Below are 21,005 nucleotides of genomic sequence, written 5' to 3' on the forward strand. Positions count from 1 at the left end.
CAAATTCCCACAAAAATATAACAAGCCAAAACCCACTTTGTTGTACACTGTCAAAACTTGAATATATGTGGATTGTGATGGTCTGTTGAGAAGAAAAAGTTCCAAGAAAAGTTCCAAGATTTTATATATAATACCCCTAATATAAGGAAATTTTACATATTCTGTTATCAGACAACAAAATATTTGAAATATTTAATATTTAATTCTACTTCTTTCAATAGTTGTATATCCAATTGGAGACACCAGTAAAAGTATTCAAAACCGTTTTCCTCGCTTCACTTTCTTCCTATAACTCACATGGATTTCCGCGACCGATTTATGCCACCTGACACACGCCAATCAACGCTGCAGTTATGATAACTTTGTCGCCATTCAGCTGTCACATTTGCAGTCCGGTGCACAACCAGAAATGGCTGACACACATCTGTCGCTCATTTGGACGTGAATTCTTCATTTGGAATTGTCAACAGCACAGAAAGTCAACGAGAGCTCTGTGTCTGTCCGTGTGTGTGACAACCAATTATATACAAATGTTGCAATTGCAGGCAACAATAGTTGATGACAACTGGCGCGACTGAGTTGCGCACGAAATCAGCAGGCCAGCCATGGCAGACACGCTGGAATCCGGCTAAGCGGCGTAAGATTGCTGCAATCTGTTGAAGCCGGCAGCGTTTATGCACAAGCGAAGAAGTCCGCTGTCGAGCAGCAGCAATGAAAGTGGTCAAGCGGGCAAAACGAGATGCCAGCACACACACACACAAACACAACTGATATTATATGGAAGCAGCTGTCGCATCCATAACCAATCTCTGCCGGCGCAGACCACGTCCAGACGAGTCAACCAAATAAACGCCAGTGACAGGATGTGTGCTGGACCCGTTGTGGTGAAAAGTGAATTTTTGTTTGGTCAACCGAAAAATGGCACAACAGCCAAAGAGCGTCACGGTTTATGTAAGTCGCGAAAAGCGAAGTGAACTCTCAAATATTGACAGTGAGTTTGGCGCACAACTTTCATCCTGACTTTTTTTGCTGGTGAGATGGCATCTAGTTGGAGCTGCACAGTGTCGTCAGTGTCGTAATGTCTGACAACGAGTTAAACATGTTTGTTGTGAAAAGAAAATTGATTTGAGCTTGAATTAAATAAAACAATATTTCAAGATTCATATATGTACATATACTGATTTCATAGACTATTCAGACCTTATGAGGGTGTCTTTTAAAAATGTGAGTTTTTTGTTTTAAGAATTTATGAAAAATGTAAAATAAATATTTTTTCAAAAATTCTTCAAAACCTAAAATTTAAGGTGTTGCACGTCGCATTCTTTGAATTCTTACTCCGCCGCAATTTCTGCGCGGATTTGACCTTGTCACGCATTCCTTTTAACAAATTGATAGAAAATAGCTTACCGCTTTGCATTTAAATTTGCATTTATGTCTAATAAATAATGCAAAAACAATCATGAACCAACAACGCAGAATATTTGTGACACCCACGCAGAGAGCACACACTCACTCCAAGCAAAGACGCGCCTCAACACCCCATATTGCACCACCTCAGCCCAGCTGAGCTCAGCGCTGAGCTACCAACTCACTTGTCGAAGCAATTAATAAAGTAACAACAATTAATAAAACAACAACAACATTAGCGCATAAAAGTTGTAAAGTGATATGCGCAAGCGTGGAGGCACTCGAAGAATACATAAAAGTTCTCACAGACACACTCACACACACATCCAAGTGTGGATAAGTGTGGTTTTGTGTACAAAATTATGGGGTTTGTCTAACAACCTGTCCCGCTGTGCTGCCTTGAACCAAACGGCTTGTTGCGCTTGCATATATGTACTTACATGTCTACAAACACACACAGAGATTCTTCGATAAAAAAAAAATATTTTTTTTTTTAATTTTTCACATTTAATTCTCTGAAGCCAACTGAATAGCGAACAACAATCGTTTTGTTTCTGCTCGCTGGCAGGGTGTTAAGTTAAATGTTAAATGCGACTTTTGTACATATTTGTAATGCCATTATTCTTACATCGGCCGTGATTTAGTTTTTGTTTTTTTTTTTCTATGTTTTCTGTGCCACTCATTCGCACTGTCCGCAGATTTGGTAGCTCAAAGGCGATTCTTGTTTGGGTGCGCGCGAGATGACTCTTGGACGAAATGTGATGCTGCTTTTGAAGCGTGACTTGCTGCCTTTCGATGTTAAGGGCAAGCGCCTGAGCGCCACTTGTTGTTGCTGTTCAGTGCTGTGTGCTATATTGGGTGTGATTTGTGGTGTTGTGGGCGTAATGAGACGCCATTAAAGTTCGTCAGTTACGTAAAATCAATGGCGTGTAATTGTCAACCTGACAAGATGAGGTCACAAATGTATTCTAATGCTCTTTGAAGAACACACCACAACGATCTATCATCGATCTATAAAACAAAATTCAGAGTGAATTGAAAAAAAATTATAATTAAAGAATACTGACTCGGTTATTATTCAATATTTATATCGTCGAAAATGATACACTTTTAGAAAAATGAAAGCTGCTCAAATTTATATTTGATTCCTGCTAACTCCCATAGTTTACTGAAAAAGGCGAGATATAAGATATTTCAGAATTACTTCTATGAAAGCTGGATAGTAGAGAAAAAAATTCGAAACGATAACCACCATTTTGTTTTGTCAGCTTCGCTCAACTTAAGGTCCACATTTATATTGGCCATCAATATCGTGTGATTTTTTCCAGTGGAATCTAAAGTCCTGTTCCTGTAAAGTCTAAAGTCTATGCGCACAATCCCGATTCGATTCAGCTTTGGAGCAAACCATCACTCGTATAATTCGACTGTTATAAGCCGAAATTCTCGAACAAGTAATCGAAAATTGGACTCAACGGATGGACCATCTGAGACGTAGCTGTGGCAAACATTTGAAAGAGATAATCTTAAAAAAAAATAAATTTGAATTTTATTTCTTTAAAAAAGTAAGGTACTTAGAAATGGATCATATTTTACTTTGATTATCGGCATTAGACACAAATTTAGGATGACCAGTGGCGCGGAAAAATGGTAAAATTCACAAAAATTTTGATTTGATCAATATCTTCTAGGTGACTCAGACGCTTCGGATGTAGTAGATTCAGGACAAGTTACTTGGGAGTACTCTAACCAAATAATTTTCAGAATTACAAAACTTAAAACTCTCAAAATCTTTATTAGATGAGCAGTTGTAGATAGCAAATCAATGTAGTTCTAAAATAGGCAGCTCTATTTGACATATGTATGTTTCGCAATCGAAAAGCAACACTCATAAATCTCCAAGTTGAACTAAAATGAATATACAAACCAAATAGCAGCTGTGTTGCAATAAATATCAATACCGTCCAGCTTTAACTAGCACTAATTCAAGTTTTCCAAAATAAACGAAAAATTTAAAATATTTCTGTTTATCCAGTTAGACTGGGACCATAAATAAAAATGCAACAAAATCATCATAAAATATATGAACGCATTGCATTGCACTCGATTACGAGAGGCCTAATAAATTTTACAAGAACCAGTGCATGTTACACAACTCCCAATCGAATAAAATAAAAAATAGTGGTTTTAACGAGACATCTGACAGGTTTCTTGACAGCTTCTAGAATGCGCATAAGAAACGACCTCAAATGCGACGTCAAACGCACCGTCGTCAACTTGAGCGCAACAATGCAGTTTATTTGCAACAAGAAGAGACAACAACAACAACAAGTAATTTGAAAAAAAAAACTTAGTCTAAGCGCCTAAGCCTAAGCTGGTGAGCAAAGTCACGAGAGTGTCACCGAGTTGCAGTTGCAAGCGCCTGATGTGTGAGGAGAGTGAGAGCGCATGCGCGTGCGAGCGCTAGGTTGAGCTTAAGCTTAAGCCGGTGCTGGTGATTTACTTGCCGCGTCTGCAGTGGGGTACAGGTGCTTTTCCGATGCCGCGATGTTGCTTGAAAGCGCTTTGCCAGCAACCACAACACCAATACTCACACAAGCCCTCCGCGTGCAAAAACACGCTTTCGAACGAACAGGTTGCCCGTCGAATGAGCTTTGGTGACAACAACAAAACAAACAGTACACAACAACAATCAATAAATACAACAACAATAGACAGACAGCTTAGATGCCGCTTGCGCTGCGCCAAACAAAAGCATTCCGCGGCGCATTTTTGTAGAAAAAGCAAAAGCAACAAAAATCACTGCGCTTGCTTACTTGCTTGCTGTTTAGTTTCGCGCATGAATACTCGTTCGCGCGCCGTTCAGTCAGTCTGCGACGAAACCTTCAAGTGTTAGCAACACAGCCAAACAGCAGCGCGTCAGCCAGAGCAACGAGTTTTACTCCCAAAACAATCACCAAGCGAGCCGAATCAAGTGTTCGATTTTAGTTTTATTTCTGTACGCGCATCATTATTACTCGACAGTCTGTCTGTCTGCTAGTGAGACGACGCGCACGCGTACACCCGAACAACGGTAATATTTGTGAAGAAGTGTTGCCGCTGCTTTTACTACACTCATTTAACGGTGTTGTTAGAGATTGCTATTTATTTTTTAATTCTTTTGTGACGCGAGTTCATTGATTGTGTCTTGTGCTCGAGCTGTGTCATCTCCTCTGGCTTTGAATGCCAGCGACGTCAAAGTGAAATGCGCGTTTTTCTTATTTGATTGCACTTAAAATCCATCGATTCTGTTTTTTTTTTATTGTGCTCGGTTGACACAAGCGGCGAAACATAGAAATTTGTGTGGACAAAGTGAGAAACTAAACAACAGTGGAATGTTTGTTTGTTGCAGTGGAAAGTGTTGAAGTGTCGCATATTTGCTTCGAATTATTTGGGTATTTGTCTCGAGTATTTTGTGTGAAAAAAAAATTTTTCTGTGTTGCATATGAAAAGAGCAAGTGGCCTTTTAAGAAATACATTTATTATTGGAAGTGTTTGATTTAATTAACTTGTGTTGCACTGAAACAATTATAGCATTTTGTGGATTTGAAGATTTTAAGCTGTTGGCTCTCTAAAGTTTGTAAAATATATTAAAATTATTATGAATGACATAATTGGCATCTAGCCAGAATAAGAGTAGAAAAAGTACGGAAAGGTTTGGATTTACCGCTTGGATCTCTTAATTTCGATATTAAATTAAGTAAGGTTACAATCTCTGGAATTAGGAAAACAGAGATTATATTGAAGTGAGGATATGCCTACATGAATAATTATTTTGAAATAAAAATTGTACTTAATCAGTCCCATCAATTTTGTAAGCCTAATTTTACAGCATGCTTAAATTTAGAGTCCTGAGGATATTAAGAGTCAAAATCTCGCTGGGGTTGTAAGCTGCTCCTCCTTATTGCTGTAGCATCTTACTGACTTGCAATGGTTTCTAAAAAACCAAGATCAAATGACGGAGTAATTTACAAAATATGCTTCTTCAGATGTTATGGTCTTAGGTCTTCAATATTACATTATTTTAATATCTTAAAAGTTACTACGTTTGTACTTTCTTCGTCTTCTATGTATTCAGTTGTGGCACAATGCTCTGGCTTCCGTACTTGTTATTAAGTACTATTAGTGCAAGGTCAGAAGAAACATTTCTAGTAAATTATTGTTATAAATTAATCTCAATTAAATTCCCTATACGTGGTGTGTTCAAAAAATAACGGGAATTGTAAAACTTCAAATTTTACGGATATAGAGAGTTCAATTGTCAAAAGCTACCGCTACGGTTAGACATGGGCTTGGCGATTTTAGTTTGTTAAAGGTCCAATCTTCGATGCTTGTTCATGAATTTTTGACCAAAAACAATACAGTAACGATGCCCAAGCATTTTCATCAGACATGGCTCCGCTTGACTTTTTCCGCTTTTTTTTAAATAAAGAGAACTTTAAAGGGCCATCGTTTTAGAAGCATACGAGAAATCGCTGAAAGAGCCAAAGGCAACCTATAAACTATTAGAAGCATTATTCGAATAACGAGAATAACTGGGTAATGCAAATTTCAAAAAATGCATTGTCATCAGTTGTTCTTCTTCATTACAATGTTAAAAAGTCGATACTAAACTAGTTCATATTCAAACAAAATTGTTTGATGAATAATACATTGAAAGATATCATACATTGAAAGTAACCTTTGATGATTTGGCACTTCAGAGTGACTTCAAAGAATTTCACTCCATAGCGCAAATGTATTGAAAATAAATTTGTTCAAAATATTTATAGCCAAAATAAGTAACGGTTAATAAATAAAATAAGCGCTGTGTTTTGATTTATAATCTGACTCTCTACAAATTCTTGAATTAAGTTCGAGTTTTAATAGTTAAGGTCCACCACATTCAAAATGAGTACGGATGCATATGCTTATTTTAGAATATTCTTAAGACTCACTTCTAACATGAAAAGCTCAATTTTGTTTTCCTGCAATAAACATATAGATATACATTTATCCTTCACTACATGGAATTAATCACACACTGGAAAGGTAAACTGTATTTGAAATTCCTTTGAAGCCCATTCAATTATCTTTACCGACTCCCTTAGAAAGCCAATATATACTGATTTACATTTTTAATTTCAAATTTCTTCTCCTTCTTTACAAATTTCATTGCTTACAAATGACCTCTCCAACTTCTCTCACTCACTCGTCATTCATTGCTGGTAAGCAGAGTTTCATGGAATTAAAATACATAATTTGCTGTCATTCAAAAATTGGTATTAAAGAACACACTAATTTTTCATAACTTTGTGCTAATAATTCATTTATGCGGGCATAATAAGCTCACCTTCATTCCCGGCTTGGCGCAATGTGAAGGCAAGTTCGTTGCTTAAGTCTTTAGTTTCGACAGCAAAGTGAGGACAAACATGTTGTAAATGATGAGCAATACACTTTATTCTAGCATTTGTGTAAATAATAAATGGTGTACGAGCAAATTAAGGGACCTTCAAAGACTTCATACAATTTGTCAGGGCTGTTGAGTAATTGGATGAACTCTTTTAAAGAAATTATTTAATTTTGAATGGTTAAATTTGTAGGTATTCTTATTGCTAAGTAACAGCTGATTATAAAAAATTGGTTTGAAATAAATATGAGTCTTTAGCTGTTATTACACTCACATGTTGGATGGCCCAAATGGCTTGGTGTGTGAGCAAAAAAAAAGTATGCTTGAGGACAACAAAATATTTTATGTAATTAGAAGAGTCAAAATATTATTTTCACGTACTTTTAAATAGAAATAAATAAATTTAGCACCCAAAAACCGCACAACCAATATACTGTCACTTAATATTGACTTATGACATTTACGAGCTGCGCCAAACAGTGCCACGATTGTGCCACAGCTGCAAATGATCAATCTGCCTAAATGACAATTGCACACACGCTTCAAATGTTATTTGCACTTTTTTGCGCCAACAAATGTTAATTACGACCTCATTCCGTCTTGTGAAGCACATTAGGCAGAGTCAGTGCCAGAGCACACACAAGTGGCAAGCGGCAAGCGGGAATCTAAAAATCTGTGCCACAACTGCGCAAAAATATGCAAAAACAGAGTCGAATATTAATTGCAGATATTCGATGCTGTGGGCTGACAGCTGAGTCTATGTGTATGTCTCCGTGCAACTGCATACTTTGTAGCCAAATACATATATGGTTGCATGAGTGTGTGTGTGACTTAATTTGCCACGAATTGCTGTCAAAGACACTGATGGCATTCGTAGGTATTGTAGAAGCACAGCGATTTCGGGCCAACCCAAAAAATTCTCGACGGCAATTTGCTGCTGCCAACAGTGGGAAATCGCACACAAACAAAGGGAAAACAAAGACAAGACAAACACAACTTAGTGAGGTAACTTAGTTTGAGCAGCAAAAAACAACAACAAATGTGGCGCAGAAAAGACACAAGCACATAATTCATAGCAATGGCATAATTGGTGCTACAAAAACAAAAATCCAAAATTGAAAAAAACAGAAAAACTTAGTCAAAGACAAAGAACTGTGAGAATTAAATGTTTATTGTGGCTAATTTCCGATTTGCAAAATTTTCACAATTTTTTTAATTTTTTTTTTTTTTGAGTATATTATCTCGCTTTTGTCGTTGTTTTGTGAATAACAAACAAATTGTGTATGAAGTGTTGCTCAAATTGGCAGAAAACAGATTATCAGCTGGCGACTGAAATTGCGATTGAGAACAGGTGTGGCGCCGCGGTCACCTCTTCGGTCCGCAACTCCCCACTTCCACCGTCCAAACCAACCAAAAATCTCGAAAAGCCACCAACACACAGGTTGTTTTGACTGCCAGCTGCCAGAAAAGCATAATTTGCTTATTTATTTGAATGCAAGCAGTTAAAACAACAACAACAACAGGTGCTTTATTGCTTTCGTTTTTTATTGTAAGCGCTTTAATTGAATGCTTGCGTTTTTTCGTGGGCGTTAATTGTTGCAAACAACACTATTTGCACTTGAGTACCGTTATTTACGGGTTTTATTAATACGGATAATCATTGAAGTGGCAAATTGCGGCAGTAAATTAGTTGTTTTTGTAATTTTTGCTGATCATGCAGAAAATAAAAAAAAATAATAAAAAAAAAATATTTTTTTGAAAATCGAAAGTGTTTTTGTTTTAACAACAACACATCGCTTGCCCACCTAATTTTGTGCTCTTTGTGCTCCTTCTTGCCTACAGCCATTCATTTAATTTTATTAATTTAACTTTCATTATTCGCTTGTTTCCCACACCCAACGCGTCATTGCCCCACTTTTGCGCTCGAAGCGACAATAGAAGGTACTAAATGCAAAAAGTGCGAATAACAACAACAACAAAAAATTTGCTAAATTCAATTCAACTACTGTTACACTGAGTCATTAACGTGCAACGCAATTGTTGTCCAAGACACGCCTGACAATTTGTTGTTGTTGTTGTGTGTATTTTTAGCATGACCATTGTTGTTGTTGTTGTTGTTTCTTTGCAATTATTGCTCGCATTATTCTGCCTCACTTTCCGTGCGGTGTTTATGCGGTTTTGTTGCTTTTGTTTACATTGAATACTTGTAAGCAGCAGCAGTTGTTGTTGTTGTTGTTGCGCGCCAGTCATGCAATGTTCCCACCACTTTACGTGCGCAATTGAAAAGTGAGAACTGTGTTGGCGTGCAAGCGAAAGGAAAAACAGCGAGTGTTAATGACCAGCAATGGTCTGATGGTATCGCACAGAGCGCACAGATGAGATTGCATAAGTCTTTAGAATGTTTTTAGCTCTCGGTGGGAATTTCTTAATTGGATTATATAAATATAATGCAGAAACCAATAATTAATCGTATCCATTCTACATGATGAAATATGATAATATATGCCGCTATATAATAATACCTACCTTATATAGTGCTCTTATAAAATTGTTTACAAACAGCGTGAAAATAAAAATATTTTGCCCGCAACTGTACCACTCACTGAATTATTGATGCACATTTTTATGCCCGTTTTATTTGTTTTTGAAAATTTCCCCATTTGTAAAAGAATCAATTAAAATGCCGTTGGCATTTTTAATATTCAAACAACTGCCACCGTCTATGAGCACTTTCAATATTTGCACGGCAGCAGAAGTGTAGAAATTTTTAAGCGCTCGCCAAAAACATAAAGTTTTCGCGTGCAGCAATGCCGAAGCCGGCGACTGGCGAATTTCTAACCCAATTTCGGCAACACGAGCCGAAAGCCATGCTGCCTTACAAATAAGTACTTACATGCACGCCTTAATTTTTGTATTGAGTATTTGCTTACGAGAAACATAAAGGAAAGACGCAGATAGACAACGTAGAAATATTGAAATTTTGAGAAGCGAAACCTTTCCAAAATCACGTAAACGATAAACTTAAGTGAGCAAAATAATAAATGGAATTTAACCTTAGAACATAACCTCAAATATCTGAAATGGTTTTCTCTCGAAATCTTATTAATTTAAGTTTCTGTAGATACCTAAAATGACATCCTTTAAAATCATATAAATCTCTATTAAAAAAAGAAACAGCGCATTTCACTTCAGGTGGCAGCCTAGCTTTAAGTTATTTAAGTTAGTGTATCGGAAGTTTGTGTCGTTTTTAAAGAAGTTGATTTCAAAAATATCTCACGAATGCCATGAACCTGACTCGGCCATGAATCGCTTTGTTAACATCAGTTCTTCAAGATATCATACATAGCTAAGTATAATAACGCAAATTCTAAAGTTGCAACCGTCGATAGTCAAAACGCTCGAACCTGCTGAAACCGAAAATCGTTCAATTCCATTTCTTCTACCGTTTATTATAATTCTGTAGTCTACTAACTCAAAGTTCATTTCAATTTCAGACTAGATTTCCACAGATTCGACTACAATATGTCAATGTCATAGCATATCGGCGGGCACAGTGGAAGCCTCGTCTCCGCCAAAATTTGTAATACTGAACTCTGAACTTGAGTATAGTATAGTATTGAATATGCTTGCAATATGTAAAACCGAAATCAAAGATCATCTGATATCTACATATTTTAAACAAAAATGAACCTTAGTTGTAAAGCAAAGTCCGCCAAAATGTAGGCAACATTTTATTTAGAAGATTATTTATTTAGAAGATTTGATACGCTAGTAGTATACCGATAGATATATTGAACTACTTAGGCAACTTGGGCTTCGGATTTTTCAGCTCAACTGCTCAAAAACACAGCTTGTGAATGGAAACTACTAAAATAGGAGATGTTATCAGAAGAAAAATATTAAGAGCGTTACTGAATAGATAGGATGGTTTTCACTTCCTACTATGTCCAGGTTCCATTACGAATTAGCAATCGGTACGCTTCTTAATTATTGTTATTTTATTTCTGTAGCCATTCTTTGAAAATGAAAAATAAAACAAAGTATACAACCATTTAGATTTCTAGATATTTTTACTTTTACAACCCAAGCTCTCCAAGCACTCAACCCAAACCGTTTAAAAGAGACTTAAAAACTAAACACAGAAAAGTAATTAAAAGTCGGTTCCTAACAAATTACAATGCATTGGAGTTACGAAATCGGCGATTACTTAAATATCCGAGCAACTGCAGTTATTCGAGATAAAATGCAATTAAAAACAGCGCGACGGCGATAACTTAGCTTTTCTCGTGGCGCCTTTTCGGGATAAGCGGAAAATTAGTAACACGTTAATGGTTAGTTTTGGCCACACTTTCAGCCAGCACAGCCAAGCGGGCGGCGCTCGAAGGCAGCGAGCGTGTGCTGCGCAGGCTCGCATTTCCCAATTTCGAATGCACCAATTAACCAAGGCGGCTGAAGCACGATAACAGCGGCTGTGGCTGCGGCATACGGCGAGTCGAACACAGCCATTGGCTTGCTGGTCGCCGCTTGTCGCTGTCCACTTCACGCTTACGCTAATTGCCCCACGGCGGTTATGAAATTTCACAACAGTTTTTCGTAATTTAGGCATTTTGCTTGCTTTTCTTAACAGTTTTCGTTTGCAGCGAGACAGTTTCGTGGTAAATCATTAACCTTTATGCGCGGCAGCGGCGACAAAAACGCACACTAAACGCTTAGCGCTGTTGTTGCCACCTGTTTCAAAGTCGCTCGCTTGCTTTTATCCGGCAAATGCATTGCAGGAAGCAAAATCACGACTTTTTCCATGTTTCGGTTGTTGTTGCTTTTGGCGTGTTGTTACGATTTGCTACAGTTTTCCTGCTTTCGGCGCTTGCTTTTCACATTTCATCGGCGCGCTTTTGTATTGGCATTTTGCACGGCTATCAGCTCGAGCGACTAATCGGCTTAAGTGGTACGTATAGTCGCCGCTTGCCGCTCGTTGCTGGCCTCAGCTGTTGTTGCTGTTGTGTGTGCGTTTGCTGCGCTGAAGAGTGTCTCGCTAACGCCTCTGCAGCGTTTAACTGGCGCTGCCTGGTGATTAGTTGGTCAATGATCTGTTGTTGTTGTCATTGATTACTGACTTTTGTTTTTGTTATTGTTTTTATTTTCAACTATTTCGCTTTGCTGGATTTGTTTCACTTTTCCACTTTTAGCAAAGACCACTTGCTTTCTGCAGAAACTCGCGTGTGTGTGTGTTTGTGGCTTCATTTCACATTTCACTTGTTTTGCTTTCAGTTTTACTCACTTCCGCGTGCTTTTGGCTGGGGAAAAGCAGGAAAATTAATTTCCAGCGTTGATTTGACAATTGTCACTTGTCACCATTTAGCCGTTAGTTCCATGCAGTCACTGTAGTTGTTGCAGAAAAACAACCTGCAATGTCACTGGGAAACAGATTTCGAAGCGCAAAAAATACATTTGTTGACTTATTTTGGTTTTGTAATCAACTTTTAGCACGCCTTGCTATCTTTTTACTTGCCTTTTGTAACTTTTTGTAACAAGTGCCGTTATGCAACATTGTTGGGTTTTTAATTTTTCTGTCACCAGCAAAGCGTTGCAAATTTATTTTATGTTTATTATTTAATTTCTTCTTTTTTATTTCATTTTTTTTGTTTTTTGCTGTCCGTCACCCATTAACTCTACCTTCATCCATTAGCTGTTTTACTTTGCTTTGTTTTGGTTAATTAAATGTTGTCGATTGTTTTTGTAAGCTTCAAACATCACTATCTTCAACGTGTTTCATTTGGTTTAACTTTCGTTTTCGTTGCAGACTAGTCGGTTTGGATATTTAGCGCCCTTTTAAGAGTTTATGAGTCGCAAGTCTTATGCAAAACTTTCACTGTCAAAGTAGTTAAAAAATATTTTTTCTCACATTTTTTTGTTTGATAAAGAAGATACAAATTTTTAATGTATTTAATTAGCATTGCAATCATCTTTGCTCTACTTCTTCTTAAAAATCAGCTTCATTTTTCTGTTAACCCTTACATGCCCAATGTTGCCTATGGGCCTATAAGCAACATCCTGCAACTAATGAACCAGGATACATAGGACTTTGAAATTTTTATAACTTCATATTTGAGTAAAGACTAATCTATATCTGTACTAAAAAATGTTACCTCTGCCCATTTTAATTCGGGCATGAGAGGGTTAAACATTATAAATAAACTATTATAAAATAATAATAATTGAAGAACAGTGCAATGCTGACCAAAATTACAAGCTTTGACTTGATTCTGAGGTTATTGGGCCATTACCATGTTGTCGAATCTACCCCTGGCTGTCTCTTCTCTGCTCTTATACCTGCATGAGAGATATTGGTGAGTAGGAATCGCTGGAGGAGAGGTGAGCTTCTTTACGTATGGGTTGAAGTTGGCGGCGTAGGTTGATAGTAAAGTTGATTGTCGGGAACATCCCCTCAACTCCAGCTTCACACTTCCCTATAATTGTAGCATAATTTTAGCCTATAATTTTAGCGGAAGTGGCTGTCATAAAAATAACAGTAGCTTTATACGCGGATTTTTCACAGAAGAAACTATTCGCTCTGTTAGCAGCGAACGGCGATAGTTGAACTCGCTGACTGTGCATTTAAGGCTGGTAAAGAAATGCTTGTCCTCATTAGTAGTGGCTTGGGCTGTTTCGTGATTAGACTAGTTTGAGTAACTGACCACAAGGAAATCGGGGAATTTGTAAAGCTGATAAGCTTTGCTCGACTGGGTACGTCAGTCTCTCCTACAGTAGAATGGGCTTCAACTGAGCAGGCGCTGGACAGTCACTAGCACTTGCGCTGCCGCAAGATCCTTCTTGCCCAAGGTTTAACGAACACTTAGGCCTCAGCAAAGTTCATCTTTCTCTAGTTTAGAGGTTCTAACTTGACTTGGTTCCGACTAAAAATTTTATCGGCCGCTAGCTGGAGGAGTACGAGATGGAGTCGTGACAGCAGTTGCTATTGGAGTGACCTGACTATGTGAGATCTAGGCAAACATTTCTTAGATCTCACTTGTTTGAATGCCCTCATGTACTAATGGCTGTAAAAATCTTGTACAGATTTGTAGTCGATTGTAGTGTTTTGTTGGGCCATTGAACATAACTTCACCTAGTAATATATATTACTGTTAAAAATAATGAAAATGCTTTTTCTAGGCATAGGGTGGGTTATATGCCCCAATTCTTATAAAAAATTAGTCACGTATTATTAAAATTAGAGTCGGTACATTTTTTCTAAAACTAAAACGTAATTTTTTTGAGTAAAATCTTATTTTCATAAGCCTTTAAATCGGAAATAAAAAGCAATCAGCAGTAAATTTGGTATTTTTAATTCTTCTTATAATAATGGGAGAATGTATGTATGTATGTGATTGGCGTTGCAACCGTTTAGCCGGTTATAGCCGAATCGACGATAGTGCCCCACTTCTCTCTCTCCTTCGCAGTTCGGCGCCAGTTGGAGATCTCAAGTGTAACCAGGTGGCTCTCCACTTGGTCCCTCCAACGGAGTGGAGGCCTTCCCCTTCCTCGGCTTCCTCCGGCCATCGAACACTTTCAGAGCTGGAGTGTTTTCGTCCATTCGGACAACATGACCTAGCCAGCGTAGCCGCTGTCTTTTTATTCGCTGAACTATGTCAATGTCGTCGTATAACTCGTACAGCTCATCAATAATACGAGCTGCCGAGCTAAATAGAGAAGGTACAATTATCTATAAGAGTGTACAGCTCCTGGCGTACGCCGATGATATTGATGGCATCGGAAGGAACAACCGCGCCGTTAGTTCTGCTTTTTCCCGCATGGATAAGGAAGCGAAGCGAATGGGTCTGGAGGTGAATGAGGACAAGACGAAATATCTCCTGTCATCAAGCAAACAGTCAGCGCATTCGCGTCTTGGCTCCCACGTCACTGTTGACAGTCATAACTTTGAAGTAGGAGATAGTTTCGTATACCTGGGAACCAGCATCAACAACACGAACAATGAAAGAATAAATCAATAAAATACATTTCACACGTATTATTTTTCATTACTCAAAAATTAATAAGAATAACTCATAATCATTATTATTTCTGCTTTTTGTGGCATTTATAACCTCAAATTATGTTCAACTCTGAACTTATACCGCTAAAAAATAGTGTTTAAATGCTTATCTATCTACTTTACGACAACAACAATAACACGGCAATTAACTCAAGTGCTAAATTAGTGTTTCCAGCGCATTGAAAAACGCTTCCTGCAAACACAAGAAACGCCGCAACTTGAGACCATTGAAATCGATCGTTGCTGTAGAGTTTTGAAAACTTTGTATTTTTTGTATTTTTTCGGCACAATTCTAATTGGTTTTGCGCAACCGGCAAAGCTGTCGGCTGTCTTCCTAGAGTTACATAAATATAGAGTGTCTTAAGTCTACGCCGCAGCGCACTTGTTGCTAGTTGAATGTGGCAGTTCGTGTCTCGAGTCGTTCGTGGTACATATTTCACGCGCCAAACAAACTCAAAGACACACACACACACAGTGGTACATATCGATGTTTGTACTTCGCTCGAGCACTTGAACTGCGCCAATTTTGACTTCCTCAATTTCGTGTGACGCAGCGCGTTATCCACGCTCATTTAATTGCCTACACGCACAGCCATACACCCGTGCGGGTATTATTTCATACCTTAGCGATAAATCGGCAAAACTGCAACTCATCTCATTGAGGCCGCCGCAACAAAAAACTGCCTGTGTTTGTTGCTATTGCTGTTGCTGAGTGAAGGGACGGCTGTTTGTTGATTTGAATCAAAATTGCAAATCAAAGAAATAAATTTGCAATTGCTTTACACCAAAGCACGCATGTGTGGCACGCACGAATTGCCGTGCCACTCCACTGTCGCCGTCGCCCGCTAAAGCGCTTGTAATGTGGCGTTACCGCCTGCCGCCTCTTACAAGTGTACAGCATTTTATGTAAATCGTCAAAGTGGCAGCTCTTTCAACACTTTTCATTTCATTTTGGGCTTTTGCGTGTTTTTCATTGTTCGCCTTTTTATTCGCCTTTTTATTAACTTTTATTGTTTTGTTGTTATTGTTTTGTTACATCTGCAATAGAGCGCTGTTTATTTTGTTTATTTAGTCGGCATTCCAATTCATTGTTTATCGCACCGTATTTTTTTCCACTTTCATTACCTCATTTAACGGTATATTGAAATTCTGGCTTTTAAATGTCACAGCGTTCAATGCGCTTATGTAATAATCACATGCTTTACACACCTCTATTTTTTGGCATTTTTACATACATATGTGTAACAACAGTTATACACATACATACATATACAAATAAATATTTTTATAGTAAATTTAAAAATATGTTGTTTTTTTTTCAAAAAAATATTTTTTTTTTAATTTTTTTCAAATATTGCTTCTTCCAATAAAAATTGTTAATTTTTTTTCTTAATTCTTATTTTATTTTTTATTTTTTTCTTAAATAAACCTTTATCGTTCAACTGCTGTGCTCACTTATTTTCTTGACTAATGAGCGCACCGCTGAGCTCTACCAATATCAAAAAAAAATAAAAAAATCTTCTTCGAAATTTTTGCTGTTGTTGATTCTTCATGAGGCTTCATATGAGTCTTGAAGGTTTTCTCGCGGCGCATCGGCAAGCAACAAATATTTGTCTAACATCATTTCGAAGCTTGATTTTCGTTTACTCGCTACTGAAACGCTGCGGCTGATTGCAGCTATTTATTTTATTGATATTTAATTCCCCTCGCGGCCTCCAACAACAAAGCATGCTGCAAAGATGAGCAATGCGATGCTGCTGTAGCAATGCGTTTATCAGCTTTTATGCGATTATATTATTTTATTTTTATACTCTCGCAACAAAAGTTGCTACGAGAGTATTATAGTTTTGTTCACCTAACGGTTGTTTGTAACACCTAAAACTAAAAGTTAGATATAGAGTCATATATACCAAAGTGATCAGGGTGACGAGTAGATTTGAAATCCGGATGTCTGTCCGTATGTCCGTCTGCCCGTCCGTCCGTCCGTCCGTCTGTCCGTCTGTGCAAGCTGTAACTTGAGTAAAAATTAAGATATCTTGACGAAACTTGGCACAAATATTCCTTGGCACCATAAGAAGATCAAGTTCGAAAATGGGCGGAATCGGACCATTGCCACGCCCACAAAATGGCGAAAACCAAAAACACATAAAGTGTCATAACTAAGCCATAAATGAAGATATAAAAGTAAAATTTGGAATAAAGGATCTCACTAGGAGGGGGCATATTTGAATGTAATTTTTTTGGGGAAGTGGGCGTGGCCCGCCCACAAATCGGTTATTTGTATTTAACTCGCAAACTAATAAAGCTATATAATCCAAACTTTCTGCAGTCGGTTCTCTTATATACCCCACCACACAGCATGAAAATAGTTGAAAAGGGATAATAACCACGCCTACCTCCCATACAAAGGTTAGGTTGAAAATTACTAAAAGTGGGTTAACTCATTAACGAAAAACGTCAGAAACACTAAATTTTGCAGAAGAAATAGCAGAAGGGAGCTGTACTCAGATTTTTTACAAAATGGAAAATGGGCGTGGCATCGCCCACTTATGGGTCAAAAACCATATCTCAGGAACTACTCCACCGATTCGAATGAAATTCGGTATATAAGATTTTCTTGACACCCTGATGAAACGTGTGGAAAATAGATGAAATCGGTTCACAACCACGACAACTTCCCATGTAACTCAATTTTGAAATCCATCTTATTCCTTCACTTTATAATGTAAACATAAGGAACCAATGAAGATAACGGAATAAAACTTTACACAATTAGTGCATATCATCTCTGGCTTCATTTGTGAAAAAAATTTCGAAAACGGACTATAACTTTTCAAGGCCCCAGATATCGAACATGTTGAACTCAGCGCCTAAGGATAAATTTTAACCGAAAATATGGGTAAATCTCTCAGATATCTCAATTTAATTCAGAGGAAATTGTTTTCTTCTAATAGTGTGTCTCTGTTCCAAAAATTATTAAAATCGGGTCATAACATTTCCATATACCTCATTGTATGTTTTTCAAAAGTATCTTCTCCTAGCTCCCATATACCTAATTATAGGTTTTTCAAAAATACGGTGAGCTTTATTCCGCATATATGTATTGGTTAAATTTCTTCAATAAATTGCGAGAGTATAAAATATTCGGTTGCACCCGAACTTAGCCTTTCCTTACTTATTTTATTAATTTTTTTATTTTTAATTTTGTTTTTTTATTTATTTTTGTTGTTTTTTGTGGCATTCATTAGCCCTGACCTGTGTGATCACTCACATATTGATTACACATATTGGCTAGACACCGCGCAAATAAGCGCTAATCACAACAATTGCACTCGATTTACTCAGTTTCTGTTTATTGCTAATACTCGCTCGCAATCACAAATGCTCGGCAAGTGCGCACTCATTATTATTCAGCTGGGCGTATACGCAACCTTTAAGTGGAGCAGCAAAAACAAGTTCTCCGCATGACGATGCAAGTGAATGGCAAAAGTCATTCATTATTGAAGTGTAGAAATACACAATTATTTATATTTATTTTTGTTGTTGTATTTATTTTTAGTTTGTTGTTGCGTTCAAAGGATGAATGAGTTGCTTTGACTAAGTAAATATGAGGCAAGTTGCAAGTCAAATGACGCAAACTCAAAGTGCATATTTCAAATACTATTAAATGCAAATTTATGAAGTATAAAACACTCCCCTTTGGTTTAACAAATAAAGTTGAGTCATCGATTTGTACTATTCTTGAGAAATCTAAGTAGAAGGTGTGGAAGGATATGGTTGAGCAGTTGTTAGTCTAATTAAACAAGTAAAGAAGATTAAGTTCGGGTGTATACTCTCGCAATTTATTTATTTAATTTCAATAACACAGCACACACTTTGATCCATATATTCGACATAAAGTCCACTGGAATAACGAAAGTAATTGTATATAGTACATGGGGGTTGGGGTAATTCTTGAACCGATTTCAATAATTTCCAACACAAAGCTATATAATATCCAAGATTGTACGTTCACTTAATTTTGTTAAGATCTATTACATTATAATTAACCGCTATATGTGGCATAAAGTCCACCGAAAATTTGAAAATCCGCGTATTAGGTATATGGGGCCTAGGGAAAGTATTGATCCAATTTTGCAATTTTTGGCATGGAGACACACTATTCTATGGAAAATATCTCCTCAAAATTTCTTTAGAACATCCGAGATACTCATATTTTCGTAAAAAATATTAACAACAATCACTGAGGTCTTCATGTTCGATATACGGGTCCTTGAAATTTTATTGTCTGATTTTGGCGATATTTAGACGAGCGATGTGACACTATAAATGTACTACGAGTATTTGTGCAAAGTTATGTTTCGATATCTTCACTGGTGCATAATTTGTAGATTGCAAAGTAAACGATTCAGATGGACATAAAAATTGTGGTATATAGTAAGTAGTAATTGTGGTATAGTAACTGTAGCATTGAAATGTCAAGGAAATGTTACGAACCGAATTTCGTTGACATTGGTCGACTAGTTCCTGATATTTAGTTTTCGACCTACAAGTGGGTGGTATGAAGATCCAGTGAATATATATTTGGCTCCCATACCACGCGAATAAAGGCAAATAACAATATTATTTTGGTAATCACACATAGAATAAAATTTCACAATTGATACGTTAAAGAAAAATAATAAAGAAAAAATGGAAAAATATTTTAAAAATTCGTTGGCAACCCTATACGTCAATCTTTGAATGTTCATAAATTTGTTTGGGGTCCCATCTCTGTTAATGCATACATGTTTACGAAATAACATTATGTCAATCATAGATTTTGCTGGATAAATTATTAATTGTAAAATATTTAAAAATTTCAAATCGAAAAAAAATTCAAATATTTATATTTTTAATTATTTGTAAAAAAAATACCTTCATCTCACCTGTCAGCCGCACCCACTCGCACACACAGTCACATTTCAATTCAATTTCGATTCATTCCGTTGGCCTTGTGCACTTGAAATGTGTCTGTTTCACTTCGCCTCTTCGGCGAGTTGATTTTTTGCCGGCGAGCTGCGTAATTAGTTGGTGTTTATTTCCACATACATACGAGTATCTTTTAAGACCTGACAGCTGCGCGGTATTTTTACCGCAATATAATTGCCCAATAACAAACAAAGAAAATATTGAAATTTAAATAAACACCCAAATGTGTTTGTTTCAAGTTTTCGCTTATCGCCGCAGCGGCAGTGAGCGAGCGAGTGTTGTCAATAGCCGCCAAATTAAACAGGCACATTTGTTACTCAACTTAATTGTTTGAATATGAAATGTCCAGATTATTAACAATTTGATATTTGTTTTGTTATTCGCTGCTACATAACGGTACTTTTGAGATTAAGGCAGGTTTTGAGGGCAATAATTTAGATAAAGAATGTGAGAATCTGAGAAGTAAAAAAAAAAATTTTAATTGTTTTAAATACATATTTGAAGGGTTTTTTGGAAGAGTGTAGGAGTCTGAATAATTCCTCTTTATTTTATTATTTTCAATGGAAGGGGTGCCAAACTTTGATTTAAGCCGCCTAAATTGCGCTTGGCATAAGTGCATGTCGCTGCTGATGGCTGATAATTACAAGTGCAAGAAGCAGATCTGTCGACTGTTGCAACACGACAGTAAATGTTAACACGTATAAGACTGACAACCAAACAGCCGATGACGGCTAACTGGCAAGCATAACAAGCCAATTAATAAAGTTAGCGGTGACGTCATGTCTCGCTGACAGTACAACAACAACAAGCAGAGATGGCAAGATAACCAGGCAACAAAGTAATAACAGCCAAAACACAACAACAACAACACATAAAGATAAAACAACAACAACCAAGGCAAGATGCAACTGACGCTGCACTCGTAACGCTGCAACAGTGTCACATTTCACAGTTACAGCACTTGAGAGTTGTGCGCGACAAGTCATTTGCTGTGTTTTTTTTCGAATTCAAACACACACACACTCACTCATTCAAACTATATATACATACATGTGTGTGTATGGATGCATGACAGATTTGCTCAGGCTACACGTTTATCTTTGTGATTTTGCTGGCGATTATGTGTGTCAGCAAACGTCGTTTTGGTGTGTC

At 37.2% G+C, this 21,005-nt stretch overlaps 1 protein-coding gene across 2 annotated transcripts in view; it reads left to right on the top strand.

Moving 5' to 3' along the window:
• The first annotated feature begins 4,252 nt into the window (after positions 1-4,252).
• LOC105219555 (uncharacterized) overlaps positions 4,253-21,005 on the top strand; it is a 43,027-nt gene continuing 26,274 nt past the window's right edge. Inside the window, exon 1 of one of the 2 annotated variants that reach the window (XM_011195779.3) lies at positions 4,253-4,477. The gene's annotated coding sequence lies outside the window, so the exon portion shown is untranslated. Of the gene's footprint in view, positions 4,478-4,563; positions 4,756-21,005 lie in introns of those variants that run through there. The other variant, XM_054232573.1, reaches the window with a different exon arrangement.

The sequence above is a fragment of the Zeugodacus cucurbitae genome, chromosome 5 (assembly GCF_028554725.1).
Source record: "Zeugodacus cucurbitae isolate PBARC_wt_2022May chromosome 5, idZeuCucr1.2, whole genome shotgun sequence".
NCBI lineage: Eukaryota > Metazoa > Arthropoda > Insecta > Diptera > Tephritidae > Zeugodacus > Zeugodacus cucurbitae.